Raw genomic sequence first — 19,871 nt, forward strand, 5'->3', positions numbered from 1 at the left:
GGTGGACCCAGGGAACCAGGGTGTGTGGGGTGGACAGGTAAAGGGAGACAGAAAGGGAAGACGAAACCAATGTCAATAATGCACAGAATTAAGATAAAAGGGTACAGGTTCAAAATGACATACCAAACAACTAAACTAAAACTAAACTAAACCCCCGCACAGACAGGCTGTGGAGACAATATTTGTAAGGAAGAGGGGGTATCCCCGACTAGAGTTCCTAATACGGGATAAATACAATGTTTGAAAGAAAGAAATTAGGAACTAGTGTTTGAAAACCATGGACATAGACGGACTAGTGACAGCACAGACTATAGTGAGACAGGAAGCATGATACAAAATTATTTTATTAAATTTTCATTGTAATAAAAAGCACAGTTGTCATTTGGATATACATAGTTATTGTGTGCATGCCTTCATTAGATATGTGACTTGTTATCTACATATATAGACTACTGTTGTCAGATCCTATACAGTTTTTATAATGGTGTAACTAGAATTGGGATCTATACAAGGCTGATTTTAGAGATATTTATACATTAAAACATGGCTGAATATGTCAACTACGCGCCTTTCGGCTGGAGGCCTTCATCAGGGAGCCATGTAGATATCCAAGTGGACCTGTACATATGTAAAAGATATAAACAATAGTAGTGCTTGTCAATGTCCGTGAGAAATCCTAGATATATACATTTTCGAAAAAATACAATACACATTTTGTAGTGATACATTTATACAGTGTTAAGGCATAAAGATAATAAATGCCTTAAAGAGAGCAAACAACAAGAACCTGGCCTAATATTTACAATTATATACAGTAGGTTTTGTAACCAGTTTTGGATTAATACATTTACTAGATAACAGAAGCAGACACAAATATGCTGTTTATCTAACAAAGTAGGTTTGGCATATTTGACAGAGGGAACTCTCAAAGTTAGCATAACTTGTAAGGGGTAGGGATGAAGACTAAGGGGGGAGGAAGGGCCCGTGAGATATGACAGAAAATAAAACAGTGGGAGCAGGATACAAGACAGAAAAAGCAAGGGAATGGATGAAATTAATACCTGAACATGTGATTGGTGTTGGTTCTCACATAGATGGAGTAGAATAAGTTGGCACGGATGGATGGTCTATCTTGACGATTTTAGCTATGGGTCAATGGTAAATTAAATTAGTGAGGGGGCATATTTGTGAATGACACAAAAGGCGAAAGTGCAGACATTTTCAGTGGCAATGAAGACTATATACAAATTGCCAAAATTAGATAAAGTACCTGTGCAGTATATTGTTGGCCTGTGTTCTGCACTTCAGATTTCACATTTGGGAATAGCCTCTGTTATTTAAACTATGAAGTAGAGAATGACCATTTTAGAGATTTTGATAAAGTCTACTATTGATGTCAGAGCTTGTAGGCAAGAGACTGAATAGCAATAATAATGATACCTGTGTGGGTGCTCTTGGTAGACCAGAGACTCCACGCTGTGGGTGTTAAGTAGATGATGGAAGATGACCTATGTATCAGAATATACATATATATTAGGTGTGACAAGTTAAATTCAATCAGGGAGAAACAGACACGATATTGTGGAACCACATAAGTACCTGATGCTTTGGTCTCGTGTTTCTATAAGGAGGGGTCTGTTGGCGGCTCTGGTTGCAAAAGCAATCTACATAATTGGACAGAGCATGAGCAAATTAGACTATTTCCTGAAGGTTATTGTGATCAGAACATCATTCACTTAAACGGGGTCAGTTGTATGTTTCTTCATTATTACCTGCGAAATGTGCCAACGAAGTATATTTAAGGGGGTCTTGGAGCTGCAGAACGGAACGCCGACGGTTGCCGTCCCGTTGTTGATAAAGCGTCGTCGCACTCGCAACGTTACTGCAGGAGGGCGCATAAAAGGGAAAACGTTTGATGGAGACTGTTCTTATTGTAATATTATTCCCTACTCTGGGCTTGTTCGTTTTATTGTGCGTATTTACCTTCATTGCGTGTCAGCGCGGTATTATGAGTGGGGTCTGTCGGCTTCACGGTGTCGGCCGATGATTGCCGTCCTCTTATCCGCAGTACGTGGATGCGAGGTATAGCTGGAAGGGAGGAAAGGGACAACGGGGCCAAAGGTTGGTAATTGGCTGTGTCAGACAAGGCATGTCAAGACACCCGTTCGTGGGGCGTGCGTATATGTATTTCGGTTCTTACCTGGTAGTTTGTTTTCAGCGTATTTCAATAGTGGGGTCCGGTCGGCGTTCGTCTGCAGGCGATCACGGGAGGGATAAATGCAATGGCGCCAACTGGATTTAAACAGGGCAGGTCACTGTGAGTGGTCAATCCATGTAATTGTTTGGGATGACATAAAGGTAGAGAAAGGACTATGTTTATGGAAGTCCTTATTCCTAGCGGTGAACTCGCCGCCATCTTAGAACGGTGAAGTGTATATTCAAAGGTATTAGAGGGTCGATGAATAGTCATACCTGTAGCTTTCAAATGCATGACTCCAGATGTGATAAAGTCAGATAAATCACTGTCTGGATGTCTGCTTGGGTATGCGAGGTATTGTGTAAATGTTGCTGTTCGAAGTATGAATACTTAATGTGTCACTGAAAGTCAGCAGACATGTTGGAGTGGCTGGCACGTTTTGGTTCCTGAATAAGTATGTTCGGTGATTATTCTAGGACTGTCCAAATTGTTTCAGAGAGGACAACCAATTAATAATAGTGCATGCTGAGCAGTGCGCAGATGATCTGGGATTCTGGGGATTCTAGGGAGTGTCCATACAGTTTTAACCATGATTGTAAGTGAGTACTTGGTCCCATGGGATTTCGTTGTTCATCCCCTTGGTATATGTTTCCAAGGTGAATATCCAATATACCTCGCGACATTTGCGTACCTGAGTGCTAAGAGTGCCAGATGTATTATTGATTTTTTCTAAAATAAACCAACGAATATCATTCGAGTTATGTTTGGCCTCTTGATAATGTTTGACTAAGGGGGCTAGTTGTTTGCCTGTGCGAATGGCCGATCTATGCTCGGATAAACGTGTAGACATCTTCCTGGCTGTTTCACCAACGTAGCCCTGATTACATGGGCATAGTAAGAGATATACTATGTTGGTGGTTTTACAATTCGTTAAAGTCCGGGAGCAAATGTTCCTATTGTTGAAATTCAGTTCTTTAGTTTCAACTGCAAATTGGCAGGCAGTACAGTTAAGGCACTTATAATTGCCTATCACTGGTTGTTGATCAGTGAGCGTTCTTTGCCTGGGGGTCGTTTTGATGTTAGGTTCCATTCTTGATCTTACTACCAAGTCTTTAAGGTTTTTGTTTTTTCGGTATGCAAACATTGGCTTAGCCAATTGGCTTTCTTTAGGTTTTGTTGCATTAAGAATATGCCAGTTGGAGAAAATGATCTGTTGGAGCTTCGCATTCATGGTAGAATGTCTGGTCACAAAGACCATTCTGGATTGTGGCTCCTTGGTTTGAGGTGTCAGTAGATGCTGTCTATCAAAAAAGCGTGCTCTTTTGTATGCATCACGCACTAGGCGTTTGGGATATCCACGGGTTATGAATTTCTGCTTCATGTCAATTGCCCTTATGTCAAAGTCTGTGACAGAGGAGCAATTCCTTCGGACCCGAAGGAATTGGCTAAAGGGGATGCTTGATTTCTGCATGGTAGGGTGGTAGCTGGTGTAATCTAGCAGTGTGTTACGGGCGGTTGGCTTGACATATAGATCCACGCTGAGATAGTTGTCCTTACTGATGATGTTAATATCTAAAAACTCAACTTGTTTCTGGCTGGATGTGACAGTGAAACGCATGTTTATGTCGCATAAATTGAGCCATGATACAAACGTAGATAGAGGTTCTGTTTCTGAAGTCCAAATAAAAAAGATGTCGTCGATATAGCGAGCCCATGATGTGATGGACTCGCTAAAAGGGGCAACATCATTATATATAAACTTGGACTCGAACTCAGCCATATAGATGTTGGCTACCGTCGGTGCGCATGAAGCCCCCATGCTGACGCCTTTGGTATAGATTCTAAATCAGCTATCGCGTTGTAAAGATGGTTGATATAGGGTCCCCAAATACTCAGATCATGCTTTAAAAGATCGCCTGGGATTTTATCTGGACCTGGTGCTTTACCTGATTTAACTGACTCCAATATTAGTGCAGTTTCATTTAATGTAAAGTGCAGTTTTGCTGCCTTTGCAGTATTTATTTATTTATTTATTTATTTAATTTGTATAGCGCGTTATAACCACCGGGGTCTCTAAGCGCTGATTGTCCAAGTTACCTAGTGGGGCTCAGCATATTACTTGATCTTGGCAGTGCACCTAGTGGCTGCCCCATGCTTGTTTAAACAAAACAGTTTTTAGCTTTTTTCTGAAGGTTAACAAATTGCGTTCCTTCCTTAGATCAGGGGGCAGTTTGTTCCACAGAGCTGGGAGTGTTTTAGAAAAAGCACGTCCCCCCACCGTCGCCAATTTAAACCGGGGTTGGGATAGGAGAGTAGCATCTGATGAACGTAAAGTCCTACTCGGCGTATAGAGGGATATTCGGGACTTCAAGTATTTTGGTGCATTCCCGTACAGCGCCTTATGCACTATACACAGTCCTTTGAATGCTACTCTCTGCCGAATTGGGAGCCAATGAAGCTCCTGCATCAGAGGGGACGAGTGGGTCATCCTGGGTTTCTTGTAAATCAGCCTGGCTGCGTCGTTCATGACCCCCTGTAGCTTATCCAGCAGCCGCTGGGGTAGCCCTATGTACAGAGAGTTTCCATAATCCAGCCTAGCCAAGATTATAGCTGAAACCACATGTTTCAGGGTGGAAAACGATAGCAGTGCCGATATTTTTCTCAATTGCCGCATTAAGCCAATGCAGGTACCTACTACAGTCGTGACCTGTTTTTCCATGGAAAGTTTTCCATCCATGTACAGACCCAGACTTTTAACTGCAACCGCTGGTTTCGGTGGTACACCCAGCTCTACAGGCCAGAATTTCTCGTTCCAGGGGTTGCCCGTGATGGAAATGGGCAACACTTCCGTCTTGTCCGGGTTAATTTTTAGGGAGTTTTTTGACATCCAATTAACCGTGGCTTTAAGTATGTCCTGTAGCCTGGTAGACGCTCCTGGACCTTCCTCCAGCCGGATGATAATCTGGGTGTCATCAGCGTAGTTATATACTAGGCAGTCCATCCTGTTCAGGAGTGCAATCAATGGTTGCAAATAGATGTTGAAGAGTAGGGGTGACAAAGCAGAGCCCTGTGGGACCCCGCAAGTAATAGGCGCAGAGGTGGAAAGCAGGTCCCCCAGTTGTACTCTTTGTGTCCTACCCTGCAGAAATGATGCAAGCCATGCCAGAGCTGTACCCCTGATACCAAAAGACCTCAACCGCGACAAAAGTTGTTCATGACACACGGTGTCAAAGGCCGCGGAGAGATCTAATAGTACCAGGGCGCTAGGTGTTTTTGTATCTGCCCGGCTCCTCAATTCATCCAGAATTGATATCATGACAAGTTCCGTGCTATGGTTAGCACGGAACCCTGCCTGATTGGCCTCCAGCAGGTTGTTACTCTCCAGATGTTTTGAGAGCGATACCAACACATGCTGTTCAATTACCTTAGCCAGAAAAGGCAACTGGGAGATGGGGCGAAAGTTCTTTAGACACTTTGTGTCCGAACCAGGTTTTTTTAATAAAGGGATCAGTCGAGCCTCTTTAAATGCTAGAGGGACCTGTCCTGTGTAAAGAGAGGTATTCAGTAAGTGCAAGACTTCTTCCTCGATGCCCGGTAGTGCTAGCTTGAATACTTCAGACGGGCATGGATCCACCAATGAACCGGATTTAACTCGGTCCGTAATCTTGATCAGTTCCTGCTTTACAATTGAAGGGAACTCGGCTAACGGAGTGAGAACCGGCGGAACAGTGTAGTCAGGTGGGCTAGGACAATCGAGGGGTATAGTTGCCGCGATTTCTCCCAGAATGTCGGAGATCTTGCTCACAAAGAAGTCCTGGAACCTCTGACAATCCTGCTGGGTGAACTCAGTGCTTTGCTCTTTGTTTGTCCTGAGTTCTGACAAAACCCGAAAGATTTCCTTCTGTGGATTCCTAGCTGCAACTATTCTCTCCTCGAAAAAAACCGCCTTTCTGGTTTGGATGGCTGATTTGTAAGTCGCCAGGGAAGACATATAGTCTTTCTTGGCAGTGGCGTCATACTCCTTCCGCCATGCACGTTCTTTCCTCCTCACCCCACGTTTCATGTCACGTAGGGAGTCGTTATACCAAGGGGCCCCAGCTCCCCTATCCACCTTCTTCACCCTACGAAGGGGTGCCACCAACTCAATGGCTCTCCCCAATTTGTGGTGGAGATGTCCGCAAAGGGCATCGACGTTGGCGTCCCGCTCCTTTATCGGCGGAGACTGTTGTAAGAAAGACCTCATTCTCTCTCCATCAAGATTTCTCCATTTCCGGGCCATTTTCCAACCTTCCCCCAACTTGGGCGAGTGGCCGTTCAGAAGGATTTTACATCTTATTAAGGAATGATCAGACCAAACGCATGGCAAGATCTCTGTAACATCCTGGACTGGCATAGTAGTCCAGATTAGGTCAAGCATATGTCCCTTCTCATGAGTCGGTCCATTCACCTGCTGAGTAAAGTCCAGGGAGGAAATTGCCTCCTCAATTAGTAGTGCTTGACCTTCTTTAGGGGATTTCTCCCAATGGTAATTAAAGTCTCCGACGACAATCATTTTATCGTATCTCGACCGCAAATCCTGAAGCAGTCTAGTAAACAGCACAGGGAAATCCGGCAAAGCCCCAGGCGGGCGGTATACCACCAAGAACACCACACACGCCGCCCCCTGTCTGAGTTTGACTCCTAGGATCTCTGCGCCCCCCAAGGTTTCTGATAAGAATCTTTCAGCGCGGAGACGTGCTTGATAGAGAAGAGCTACTCCCCCTCCTTTTTTGGCTCCCTCCCTATTAAAGTAGAGTGCCAAAAAATTGTCTGGTAGGGCCGCCACTAAATCCGGCACAGTATTCTTCATATCATTTGTTATAACAAAGGCATTACCATTAGATTCAGAGTAAAGGCCAGAGAAATGTTCCACCCATGTATTCTCATCGAGGAATAGGTCTCTTTGTGTTCTTCCCGACCAATTATCTTTAGCTATCAGGTTCCAAAATCCAGCCTGGTCCTTCGCTTTGGCCGCATAGATTAGGTCTGACCAAATCGCCTCATCCCATGACCTCTTTGCATCTTCTAGGGTCTGTTTGTAATTGTGCCTTTTTACCCTTATTCTGTCTATATTTTCACTCTGTATGGCCTGGATTAGCTCTATCTTGGCCACTCGGCAAATCCCATTATACCAGGGATTATCAAGGCTAGTCTTAATTGATGCTCCTGCGTTCCCTTCTATGGGTATTTTACTTAGTACTGGTCCTAGGGCACTTACCAACGTACCATGCAGATCTGTCATCGTAATTTGACCTGTGGGATGTTCTGTAAAAGGTGCAATGGTATCTACAAAAATAGAATAAATACTAGCTATTGCTTTGGTGTTCCCTAAAATATGTGGCCACTTTATGGCTCGAGTATTTTTCCTTAATATAATTTCATCATCCTTGGTATCAGTCTCATTGGGACCAGTTTGAGATGGGAGAAAAAATCCCAGTAATACCATCAAGCTCAAGGGGCGATGGTCACTCTCAGTTCTTGCATCTACTTCAGAGTCGATTAGATGGCTCCAAAATCCCAGGTTCACTAAAATATAATCTATATTGCTGCGCGATTTACCTCTGCTAAATGTAAAGGCATTTGGTCTATCAGAGGGAAGGCGCCCATTACAGGCTCTCAGGCTATGGGTCATTGTAAGCCTTAATAGTTGAGTCGCTGCTACTGTACATTTTACCTCTTTGTTACTTTCTATCCCTGGGATATTGTATGCGAGGTCTTCAGTCTCCAGCAGATTACCAAATACCGATACAGGTTCAAAATTACAGTTATAGTCTCCTCCAACTATAATATTTGGTCCGTGTCCTAGTGTGTCAAAGAGGAGGTCCAGCTGGCTTATTACTGCCGACTCACGATGTGCAGGGCCAGGTCTATTATAGATATTAAATAAGAATAAGACCCCACCATCCTTTGCGACCAATTTTAGGCCCAATATATCTTGTGCGGGAAACATTTAGTGGGGCAATATTATTCTCCAAGGAAACTCGAATCCAGATCACCAATTTCCCCGACGGCCTTCCTTTTACTGAGGGACTTGCTTACACACTGAATGTTTTGAAACCAACTCTGTGAGGTATTTCCAAGAGCCAAGTCTCCTGTAGAAATATCACATCACTAGCCTCTATGTATTCATTCCAAAATTTGTCAACCATATTCCTCCTTAAACCTGCGATGTTCCACGATGTAACACACAAATTTGGTATATCGCTGGGGACCCTAAACCGGATTGAGTCATCTCCAATAGGCTCAACTACTATAGGTGCATCATTAATGTCCATCTCGAGGACAGAACCCCTATCCAGACAACCATCTCCCCGAGGCACTGTTGGTGATTCCAACCTGCAATGTGAGAACTTTAAATGTCAATCCAGATCCTCGAGGGTTGATAAAACCTCGAAACCATTGTTCAATGGGACCATTGGATTAACGCCATTTGTGTTACCTCTCTCCGTCGGTCTATAAAAATAACCCAACGGTAACACACAGATACTAGTGTTCCGCAAAGCAGTTAACTCTTTGGTGGCTAAAATGGCCCTAATCATCTGTGGCCGTCTAAAATTTACCACCACACAATCCCCCCTAATATTCTTCCTGGATTCTGCCACCCAGCCTATCCTTCGTACCATTAGGATATCAGCTGCTCTTTTGGGTTGAATTGCCTGAATTTTACTAGCCAGTCTATCACCTTGTTTTTCAGATTCGTCCAATTCTCATTCTGATCCCTCCTGAGTGCTGGTACCCCTGCTAAAACTAACACGTACGGGCATGAGGCGGGTGGTAAATTTCGGACGTCATTGTTGGGAATTAGATCTATGCCTTTGGGACTATATACTATTGGTTTATCAGTTAAAGTTCCTGGACTATCACAAGCAGGATCACAAGGTAAAGAACCTCCTGCGTTACGTTGAGGTTCTATACTAGCTCCTATCTCAGCCAACGTTTTTACCATGCTATCGTCTTCCTTGGGCTTTTTAAATAATCTGTAGCTGTTCCTGGCCATGCCATGACATATGCTTATATCCGTTTCAAGCAGTATTGGCCTATTATCTCCTTGTTCACTTGGTTTTAGCGGATCTCCAAGATTTGTTCCCATCACTCTCTTCTGGGCGCAGTCACTAAGGGGATGACTATCTTTACTCAGTAGTCCTATAGAATTGTTCAATTGGCCCAACTTATCTTCCAAGGGTCTTAAAGCCGCACTAATATGGCCCACTAAAAAAATTAGCTAGGGAAGGATAGTTTCGATCATCATTGGGCTCTGTGTGGGTGCATGCATTTTTCAAAGGTACTCCTGATGAATCAAGGCTTGATTTTATTTTCCCTCCTTGTACCAGACCCCCTACAACCCTAGCCCTAGATTTCCATGGAGCTGGAGCCCTCTTTTTTACAAACTTGTCATCTCCTTTTTTCCCAATGTCTGATTTTGCGTTCTTAATCTAGTTCCCACTATCAAGTTGATTGTGTCATTTTTCCCTGTAGAAACAAATATATTAGAGCAATTAGTTACTAGTCCATTCTCCTTACCTCTTGCTATGGATACCAGTGGGGATAGATGCGGGGTACCAGAAAGCCTGGGTGAGCACATTTGTGTGTGTATTGGTTCAAGATATAATCTCCTTTCAGCAATTTGAATCTCATGATTTAATAGAGATTCTGCCCTAAAGATAAAAGCATCTAGAGTAGCTGCAGGCCCCTTGCGTTTACTCATGATAGTCCCCTTTGTGAACGAAAAATAAGCAAGAATATACAAAACACTTTAAAAACACAGGAAGTCCAACCACACTAATATTGAAGCTTACCACGCAGCTACAAGGCTACCAATGTCCAAATATCAGAGGGGTGGCCCAGTCCAGTCTCTGTCAGGCTATGACGGGGCGCGGATGGGCCCGCCCTTGGCCCGCGCGCGTCCCGCGCTGCGGGAGACTCTGCATGCTTATAAGCGCCTCCTGGCGCTTACAGATGATGCGGGACAGCTGTGGGCCAAGAAAGCGCCGGGAATGCTGGGAGTTGTACGCAAGATCGTCCGCGTTGCCACCAGGGGAACGTTCTCCCCAGGCGAAGTTCCGACGGTACTTCAGGTCCTTCCCAACTCGAAAGCCAGGTGAGTCAGTCTCGACGATTTTAGAAAAGTGTCACCAAAAAGTAGCAAAGGAACCCGCGCTGCGGGAGACTCGGCGTGCTGGTGAGTCAAAAGTAGATGGGGAATGTGATGAGGTATTGGATATTGGCATACGGTCTATGAGTTTTTCTAGGTCATGCATTGGTTTGGATTGGGGTTCATTAACAAGTAATCAGAAAGACACTGTGCAAGGAAGAAGGAGGTATAGAACAGCAGTTGAACCTTTGTATTGTTGTCATTCTCCCTTCAGACTGTATGTAAATATGAGAAGCATGTGGAATCACCTTTATCCGTGATCTCCAAGTCCTACTAGTCTGCATGTGCATGTCTCCTTTTACACAACATTTCTTTTGTGGGTAAAGGCTATTTTTGGGTTGTATAGTGATATACTTGAGCCTCTTGCCAAATAACATAAGCAATGCAAGCAGCCTTCAGACAGTGGACACAGGAGCCTTTGTACAAGCACTTCACCCTGCCTCCATACCACTTGATCCACAGTCCAAGATCATACACAGCAGTCTCTGAGTGCAGAATGTTTTTTTGCATGGCCATGCTCCCAGTCCCTAAGAGCCAAACTGCACCAAAACATTCTGCAGCTTCACTGGTTATTTTTTCATTTCTTCAGATCTTATCTAGGACTGATTGTCACTTCTACTGGGGGAAGACACAGTCTCATGAAAGTGGCTCTGAAAATTGTCAACATTTGCCTCAGTGAATACACCTGTAATGCACAGGAAAGATCTTTTAAAAAAAACCCAAGTAGATGTGCAAATATGTTTACTACTTTCAGCATTCAACAAAAGAATCTGTGATGTCTGTGCATCTGTCAAGAGATTTCAGCATTTGCTTTTCCGGCTTGATTGGAGTAATCATTTCTTAGCTCATCATACATGTCAGTTTGAAATGTGGTGGCTGTGGAAGAACTGACAATAGACAAACTGCTTTAGACTCACAATTTCAACTCTTCTCTCTTTTCTTTCTACTTAATGGTTAAAGTGGGATTGCATTAGTCCTCTAACTAGGAAAAACAATCCAGAGAGCTGGAAATATGCAAAATTTCTCCCGCTTTTAAAGAAACCAGCGGCAGATCCATTGGTAGACGGCAATTACAGGCCAATATCACTGCTGCCCTTCTTTTCCAAGGTTTTGGAGAAATATGTAAATACAGTCACCATGGAATATGTGGAGGCCAATCATTTTCTTCACCCCGAGTCAGTCGAGTTTCAGAACAAACTTCAGTACTGAAACTGCTTTAATAGAAGTCTCTGAAACTATCAAAGAAACATTAGACAAAGGTGGCAATGTGGTATTGGTATTGCTGGACCGTTCTGAGGCCTTCAATACCGTGCCCCACGACCGACTCCTAAAGACTTCAGAAGTGTGGCATTGGTGGCACGGCACTTAAATGGTTCACCTCCTTTTTAAGTGGCCAACAGCAAACCATATGGTCCCATCCCTTTTCAGCCCCCATTTCCGATATGAATTTAGGAGTTTCACAGGCTCGAATTTGAGCCCAACACTTTTTAACATGTACATGGCCCCCTTGCGCTCCTAGCTGAGGAACACGGTGCAAAAATAGTATCTTACGCCGATGACTCGCAATTGTTGTTTTACCTGTGTTAAGGGTACTGATTTTAGAGGCAGTGAGATAAACGCCTGCCTGACAGAGGTGTTTGCCTGGCTTTGACAAAAACAATTGAAGAGTAATCCAGAAAAGTCAGAGATTATGTCCTTTGGCTCTCAACCTGGTGAAGCATGGCGCCAATGGTGGCCACAGGATAAGCCCCCCCCTGCAACCTCAGTAAGCACCGTGAAGAATCTCAAAGTCAAGCTGGACGCTGACCTATCCATGAAGGCTCAAATTCAAACTGTGCCCAGCACCTGCTTTGGGCTGTTAAAAATGCTAAATATTGTCCTGCCACTACCTCCGGTCTTACATAGGAAGACTGAAGTCCAGGCCCTGATTGTATCAGGACTGGACTAAGTCAATGCCTTGTACCTAGGCCTCCCTATCTACTTGGTCGCTTGCAGGTGGTCCAGAATGCGGCAGAAACACCCCCTTGATATCCTTGCACTGGCTACCTGTTCGGAAGAGGATCTATTTTAAAGCATTAGTCTTGGTCTTTAAGGCCCTCCATAATATAGGGGCTCCTTACTTTAGATAAAAGATTCAGTACTATGTTCCACAACGGACTCTGAGGTCCTCAGCACAGCCCCGGATGCCCATCCCAAAGTTCTTCCACTCTCGTAGGGGCGGCCGATCCTTTCAAATGGTGGCGTCCCAGCTATGGAACAACTTGCCCTTCTCTCTTAGACAGGTACAGGATCTCCTCGCCTTTAAGAGGCAACTAAAATCCTGTTTTTTCCAACACAAATTCTAGGCGGACCAGCTTGTATGCTCTCTTTCTGTCTCGTGGTCTTTTCAGTGCCAGGACACTCTGTGGAGAAGCCGCACGCTTTACAGTACCTAGTTACATTACATTCAATTACATTAAATGCTTGCGCTCTCCGGACTTTGACTGACCATCACATAAATCTTTTTGGAGAACAGTAATTGCATTTAACACCCAGAAAAATCCACTTTTTGTTCAAGGATCAAGAGGCAGCAAAATAGGTAATAACTAAAGCTAGAGTTTCTGCTACGTTTTCATAAGTTAACTCTTCATAGTATGGAAGAAGTTAAAAGTTTAAGTAGTTTTGGAAGGCTATTCCTTAGCCCCAGGATGGGATGACAAAGCTTGAATAGAAGGAAATATATTTGTCAAATCTGCTGATCCACCCTTACAAGAAATACCTGAATTTCCCCTGGCAGCACTGTATGTAATTTTTCCATTGGTTCCCCTTTATATTTATTTACAAAATTCAGATTTAATTTATTTATCTGTTCTCTGCAAAAGTAGCCCACATCAGAATGAGTAGTATGCATCTAGTATTCTACAGAGAAAATAATCTCACCACGGACAAGTGCTTAGGCTATCTAAAAAACATAAGATCAAAAAATAAGGACATTTGTCATAGTTTGGTCTTTCTCTGGAACTTTGGATAATTCATCTGCACCCATTTCAGAAGATGTAGCTATGCCTTGTAGTCAATGCAAACTCATTATCAAGCAGAAGAGACAAGTCATATCTAGTCAGTAACCACTCTACAATACTAACATAAATGAGTTTAACAAAATAGCTGGACTTCATCTCATCATCCATAAAAGCGTTCTTCTAAGTCCCTTTTCTGTTGTTAGCTCTTCAGACTTGGAAGTCTTTCTATGTTCTTTATCTTTGGATCTTTATGCCCCTTACTGAAATCCTTGAAGATTGAAAGAAGTTATATTGATTATTAGCCAATATTGAAGCCTGAAATGCCAGAATAAGGGCTAGATATCAAAGGGCTAAGCACAAGCAGTTTCAGCTGGGATGCTAGCTTGTATAGTACAATTCTAGACTCAAAGTCCACAGTGGCTAAATGGCACTTAACGTACTGAAAGGAATACAGCATTCTGGATCACTTAGTTTTCCAGACAATCCTGCACCTCCTGGTCTCTTTGGAGTGTTGGGCCTAAGTGCCTAATAAAGTACTGAAGCCTGTAAGATGCTGATGCCTTCCTTGAAACCCATTCAGTGAAGATACAGTCCAAGTTAATCTTGTGATCCTAGTTTTAAGTGATTATCTCGGCACCCTTCAGGATATTGGAGGCATACCTGTGGTAAGCATAGATATGAACGATTAAGATGTGGGTGAAGTCTGTTTGAGAGGTTTGACATTCGGCTGAGCCAGATTCCAATAAATTTAACAAGATGGTTTTGAGGTTTCGAGTCTGGCAATTGAACACCAGCCAAAGAAAGGTTATGGAGAACAAAAGGAAGATGCAATACTGGATGATAGCTTGAAGTTAAAAAAGGGATCAGCCATTACCTTCTGTAGGAGGTTCAAGACTATAATATATTTTGGAAATTTATATAACTTGAGACTACATTGTCTCTCCTTGCATGGGGGCTGGAGCGGTCTGGGGGAACTCTTGTAGGAGGGATGGTGCCCTTCGTGGACATATTGTGTGGTTGCTTGAGTGCTTCTATGAAAAGAAGTTGCCTGGTGGTCTTATTTCTGTGCTTGGTGGACATTCGCCTCTAGTCTCAGGTCAATACGCTATGTCAGTGCAGAGGCTCAGTGAGTATTTGTAGGGCCAGGCCTGTGGAGGAGCAGTGGCGGGTCAGCAGTAGAAACTTGCTTTGGGTGATCCGGGCATGGGCAACGATGGGCATGCAATGTTGCAACTCTTTTAGGCTGTCGGCTCCTCACGTAGTTCCGCTAACCAGAGTTGTATCAAGAGTAAATTGGTGCTGCTTTCTGGGTTTAGTATGGGAGATGCCCTGTCTTCGGCATCAGACCTGCAGGTGGAGAGAGTGGGGGACCATAGGGTAGCTGGTGGGTGGCTCTCCTCTCCGGCAGCAGAACAGAGCAGTGCGTACTGTAGTTGGGACTTCTATTTTGGTCCCTGCTGTTCCAGTATATTCTCTTTGCGCTGGCCCTCACACTCATATGGATGGCAGTCCGCAGAAACAACAGGGGGTAGGGCCAGCCCAGATGAGTCCTAAGTCCGCTCTTTCCTCCTGTCTGATGCTGAGGCTGCAAGCGGCTGCCTATTCTGGTGTGCTGGTTTTGGGGTATATGACGCTCCTCCAGGGTTGTGCAGTGCCGGCGTAGTGTGCGGGGATACACATATCCTCTGTACCAGGTCCAAGTAGGGGGTTGTCGAAGGCACCCCCCTAGATGAGAAGTAACGACTTTGCTGGCCCCGCTGCGGGTTAGGGTGAACGCTGTGCACTAGGTTAATGAGCGGGCCCACCCTTGTCTTGATTTAGGATCCACTAATATCGGACTGCGTGCCGCTCGCTGGGGCATGGTGTTGGGTGTCTGGTTGGAGCTGTGCCCTAGAGATCTCCTTCTTGGTGCGTAGTACTCCCCCGCTGTGTCTTTAAGCCCCTCTCTCCTTTTTTTTCTTATGTCCTTCCCTTTTTATCCTCCTGGCCTGCTTGCCTCATCTCAGGTACCTCCCAACCTCAAGGAGCCAGTGTTGGTGTCTGGTTGGCCTTCCTGAGGTGTCCGGTGTCGCTGGTTCGCGCTATGGGGTCCAAATTTGAGCTCCTGATTGCAGCAAGGCCTCAGAAGGCTTCTTATGGGGGGGGGGTTATGTTCAGGCTTCCCCTGCGGTGTTCAGATGTGCAAAGACGTGTCCACTAACCGCTGCGCTTGTCGCGTCATAGTCCTGTGTTGCTGGAGGACCCAGGCTGTCAGCTGGTAGGTAAGGTTGTTGTATGGCGTTTTAGATTCCAAATGGATTTTCCAGATTCATGCCCTTATATAGGTACAATTCACAAGCCCTTATATAGGCATAGAAATCAAGCACTTATTTAGGCATAGTTCATGCAACCCAAATACAGGCATAGCTACTTCCATCGGTTCACCAAACGTCACAACGATTTCTTGGAAAACCAGCTTAAGCCGTTAGGGACTTCCCCTTGCTTGAATATTGATTCTTCCAAGAACTCACTTAGTTTTACAATGAACATCTATTCCTTAGGGGTTCATTCATGAAGTTCATATGCCCGACTTTACGTCAAACATGGCATTCCTAAACACCTTCAAGGTATAAATATACCTTCACTTGCTATGGCAAAGCACGTTGGTTCGGAGCAGTTCGACGACCTACTTGCCCGACGCAGCTCGCTACAGCAAGTGCCGAAGGAAGCCGACTCTCCAGCTGATGCACTGATCAGGAAGATGCCCTCCTCTGCTGAGAAATTCAGCTCCAGTGTTTCTGACTCCCCTTGCGGGGTGTTGGGAAATCGAGTCCAGAGACAGACATAACAGACCTCCTTCATTCTAAGGTATGGAGCTGATTCGAACCTAGAGAAACCTTTGGAAGATTCTCGGCAAAAACTAAACCTATGCTAAGACCATACTTACTTCTTCCCTCGTACTAGACCTAGGTTAGGTACATTGTGGTAGGCGTATTTTAGAAGCACCAGTTGAGTATTTTAGCCTGTGTTATTTATGTATGTATTTTTATATGGCTTAGAAACCATACAATGCTATTTCAGTATTACCCTCAGGGGTCAAGTTCGCGATCTATAAAACTTTAAAAAAAATAAAAATACTTTAAAATAGTATGTATTTTTATAAGGGTTAGAAACCATACAATGCTATTTCAGTATTATTTTATAATACTATTCTCGCTGTGCGCATTATACTTTGCATTCTGTCTAACGATTGTAGCAGTTCACCTCTCTTGCATGAGAAAGAAGACTGTTCAATAAACCTTTTATTCAAAACGCCCGTCTCACTATTTCTCTGCAACTCTAGAAACGAAGCCTGCACGATTGACTTAGTGAAATTCTTATCTTTTGTTTCTACAACTCGGAAGATATTTTCCAGGCCTAGGTAAACAAAGTTGTCATGTTTATGCTGTTGTCAGAAACTAATCCCTTCTTGTGAATTCGAGAAAGTTTCTAGTGACCTCTGAGCTAGCTGGCACTCACAATTAAGTTTAGTATATTCGATAGAGACCTACTGACCTAAGTCCTACGTCATATCTATGGGATATATTATTCCAATGCGCTGAGCCTATTGGGAATATAGGAACTACACTACATGGCGCTCAACGTTTGGTAAGGCACTAATTTAACGCTAGATACTAAAGTAACTCAGTCGTGCTTTTCTCAGAGACCCCTTTTTCCGTAATACTCCAATAGACGTCTGTAGTGGGTAAATGGATAATATCCGCCATAGCTGAGTAGGACCAAAATCCTACGTATTAGCTTTTTGGTTTGTTCAACGTTGAAGGATACAGTAATCCAAAATATTGTGCACCCGATCTTTGTTTCCTTGAAACTCAATCTGCAGTTTTCATTAAACAAAAATGTCCCTAAACGGGAATAACAACACTGAGAACGGTGGAGCTGCGGCTGATCCATCACCTTTTGACCCAACAGGTTTTAATGTAACCGACGATGATGCCATAAGCATTCCTACAACCTTAAAGAAAACCATCACTATAAAACTTATAAAAAATGGCCTAACATCGAGAGGTGGTAGGGTAGTTTTTGTGAAAGAGGCACATAAATATCTTCAGACAGAGGTATTTTATTCATGGATAATCTTCCCTGAAGCAAATCCAGTAACACATGTGTTTCACTTCTACAAAGAAGATGAACCACCAATGGAATACATTCCTTTCGAGGATATTGAAATTCCACTAACTTACCAGGAGCATGCGCTCTGGTTTAAAGGCGCCCTAAAACATATAAATCATATTACCAGGCTCGGTCCACTAGGTAGACAAGGAGCAACATGGCCGGTTTTAGCCAGCTATACTCCACATCCTGAAATTAATGACATGACAGATGTGGAACTACGAGCTCAACTCAAAGAGCTTATCAAAATCTATAGACTATTGGTTCAATATGTCATGCAAACTCTCTCAGTCCAACCAGCAATAAGGATTCTACAGCTCTCCCTTCACCAGGGGAATAAAAATAAAATTACACCACAGGCTCTACATTTGGTCGTTGGTAAATTACCCGCAAAACAATAACAAATTCCATTCTGGATAGCTCAAAATATTACTCTAATCGAGGCAGTATTTCCTAATACTCCCCTCATGAGAAACACAGAATTTTAACAATCTGTTTACCTATGGGGATCACACCACATCCCGAGGACTGCGACACTTGGGGTACAGTCTTTGCTGCAATTAACACTAAAACACATGGTGTTCTGTCTATGGCGGTAATACCAGACGTCCTGAAACAAATTCAAAATGACTACAGGGCAGAGCCTGCTTTAAATCTAGGTATGAAATTACTGAAAGATTTCAAACAGGTCTCAACAATAATATTAGCTAATATTAAAGGTGAAGCAGTATCCGTGGCTATCCGCCAAAAGTTAAGGGTATTTGATGTAACTGAGGAACCACAAGAACTGGCCAGAATAATTGAAAAATCATATGAAGAATTAGGCAGAGACAGCTTGGATGGGAAACCAGCTAAACCCCATCTGTCCGAAAGGCCTGAAAAGGTCTTTACTAAAAACACTCCTACTACTATTAAAAAGAAGTGTGAAGATAGCAAACAAACTTCTAAAGAGAAGCGGTCTCAATCCAGAGGTAGTCTCCTCAAAAGGAGCCCTCTGAAAGGAAGTATAACCTCAGGAATAGGTATAATTTGAGAAAACCTGATAGATTTCAAAATACTGATACACGTTCCTCTTGTACTTTTCAGACTTCTCTCCGGAAATCCAAAAGAATAGGACAGTCAGAAAACAAAAAAGAACGTGTGAAGTCCAAAGATGAACAACATGTTCAGAAAAATAAGAAACCTCAATTCTCCAAAAAGAAGGTAGCAGGTCTAAAAATCAGACATGCCGAGGATCTTGAGGACACAACTCAAGAACAGGAAATGGGCTCAGACAATGCTGCACAGCGCAGCAGAAGTCACCATAGCTCGCAAGAACTTGAAGGATCATCTGGAGATAGTGGACTTGAATGAATTCATTCAAGTTGAAACTGTAGATAGCAGGGTTAGTTGTCCATATCAGTAATAAGAAATAACACTCCGGTTGGAGGGGGACATACCAAGAACAGTGAGAGCAATCTTTTTGGAGCAGCTTTCTAAGGGTTATGACATTCTTCTCGCTGAACAAGACTGGCCACCACAATTTGTCAGGGAGTGCCCACATGGCAAAGACATCATTATAGAAATAAAGAGTTCTGGTCGTGCACTGCTGGGTTTCAGTGTAGTTCACTGTTTTGCCGTGCTCCTGAGAATCACCTCCCGCTTAGAGGTGTACATTTAATGGGTAAGTTGCATCACTGCTGTTGCAGTGTGTCTGTCTGGGCACAGGGTTAATATGTGCTGTATCTACAGCTAATCTTAGCAAGAAATGATACTCTTGACGTAGATTCATTTTTGGAATGTTCATATATTTTACATTTCATTCAGGGTTTTTTCCAATCCATTCGTTTCACATGAATTCATTCATTGTATGTAGAACTTCATTTCCCATAATACTTCATTCTTGCATGCAAATTCGACTTTTTCCCTATGCATTTCGGCATAGAATGCCTTCATCAGGGAGATGTCTGAAAGTATTAAAGTTATAATTATAATGAATAATGTGGATTCTCTACCTCATTATGCCAGCCTTCCCCAACCACATTCCAATTCATTTCAAATAAACTTATGCCAGGAAATGGGCAGTAGCCCAGGCTCCTGCATCATATAAAAATCATGTAGGATGGGATGAGGACTCGCCTCACCATAATATCCAACAAAAAAATGTCTTCCTGTCTCCAAACCAGACAATACATATCGTCTAGTATTAGATTACAGACATCTAAACTCTTGTTGCAAAACTTTTGCAGTACAAAATGCACACAGTGCAGCATTAATGAATAACATTGTGCGTAAAAAGTATAAAACCAAATTAGATATTTCTAACGGTTTCTTCTGTCAAAACATTACACCA

The sequence above is a fragment of the Lissotriton helveticus genome, chromosome 6 (assembly GCF_964261635.1).
Source record: "Lissotriton helveticus chromosome 6, aLisHel1.1, whole genome shotgun sequence".
NCBI lineage: Eukaryota > Metazoa > Chordata > Amphibia > Caudata > Salamandridae > Lissotriton > Lissotriton helveticus.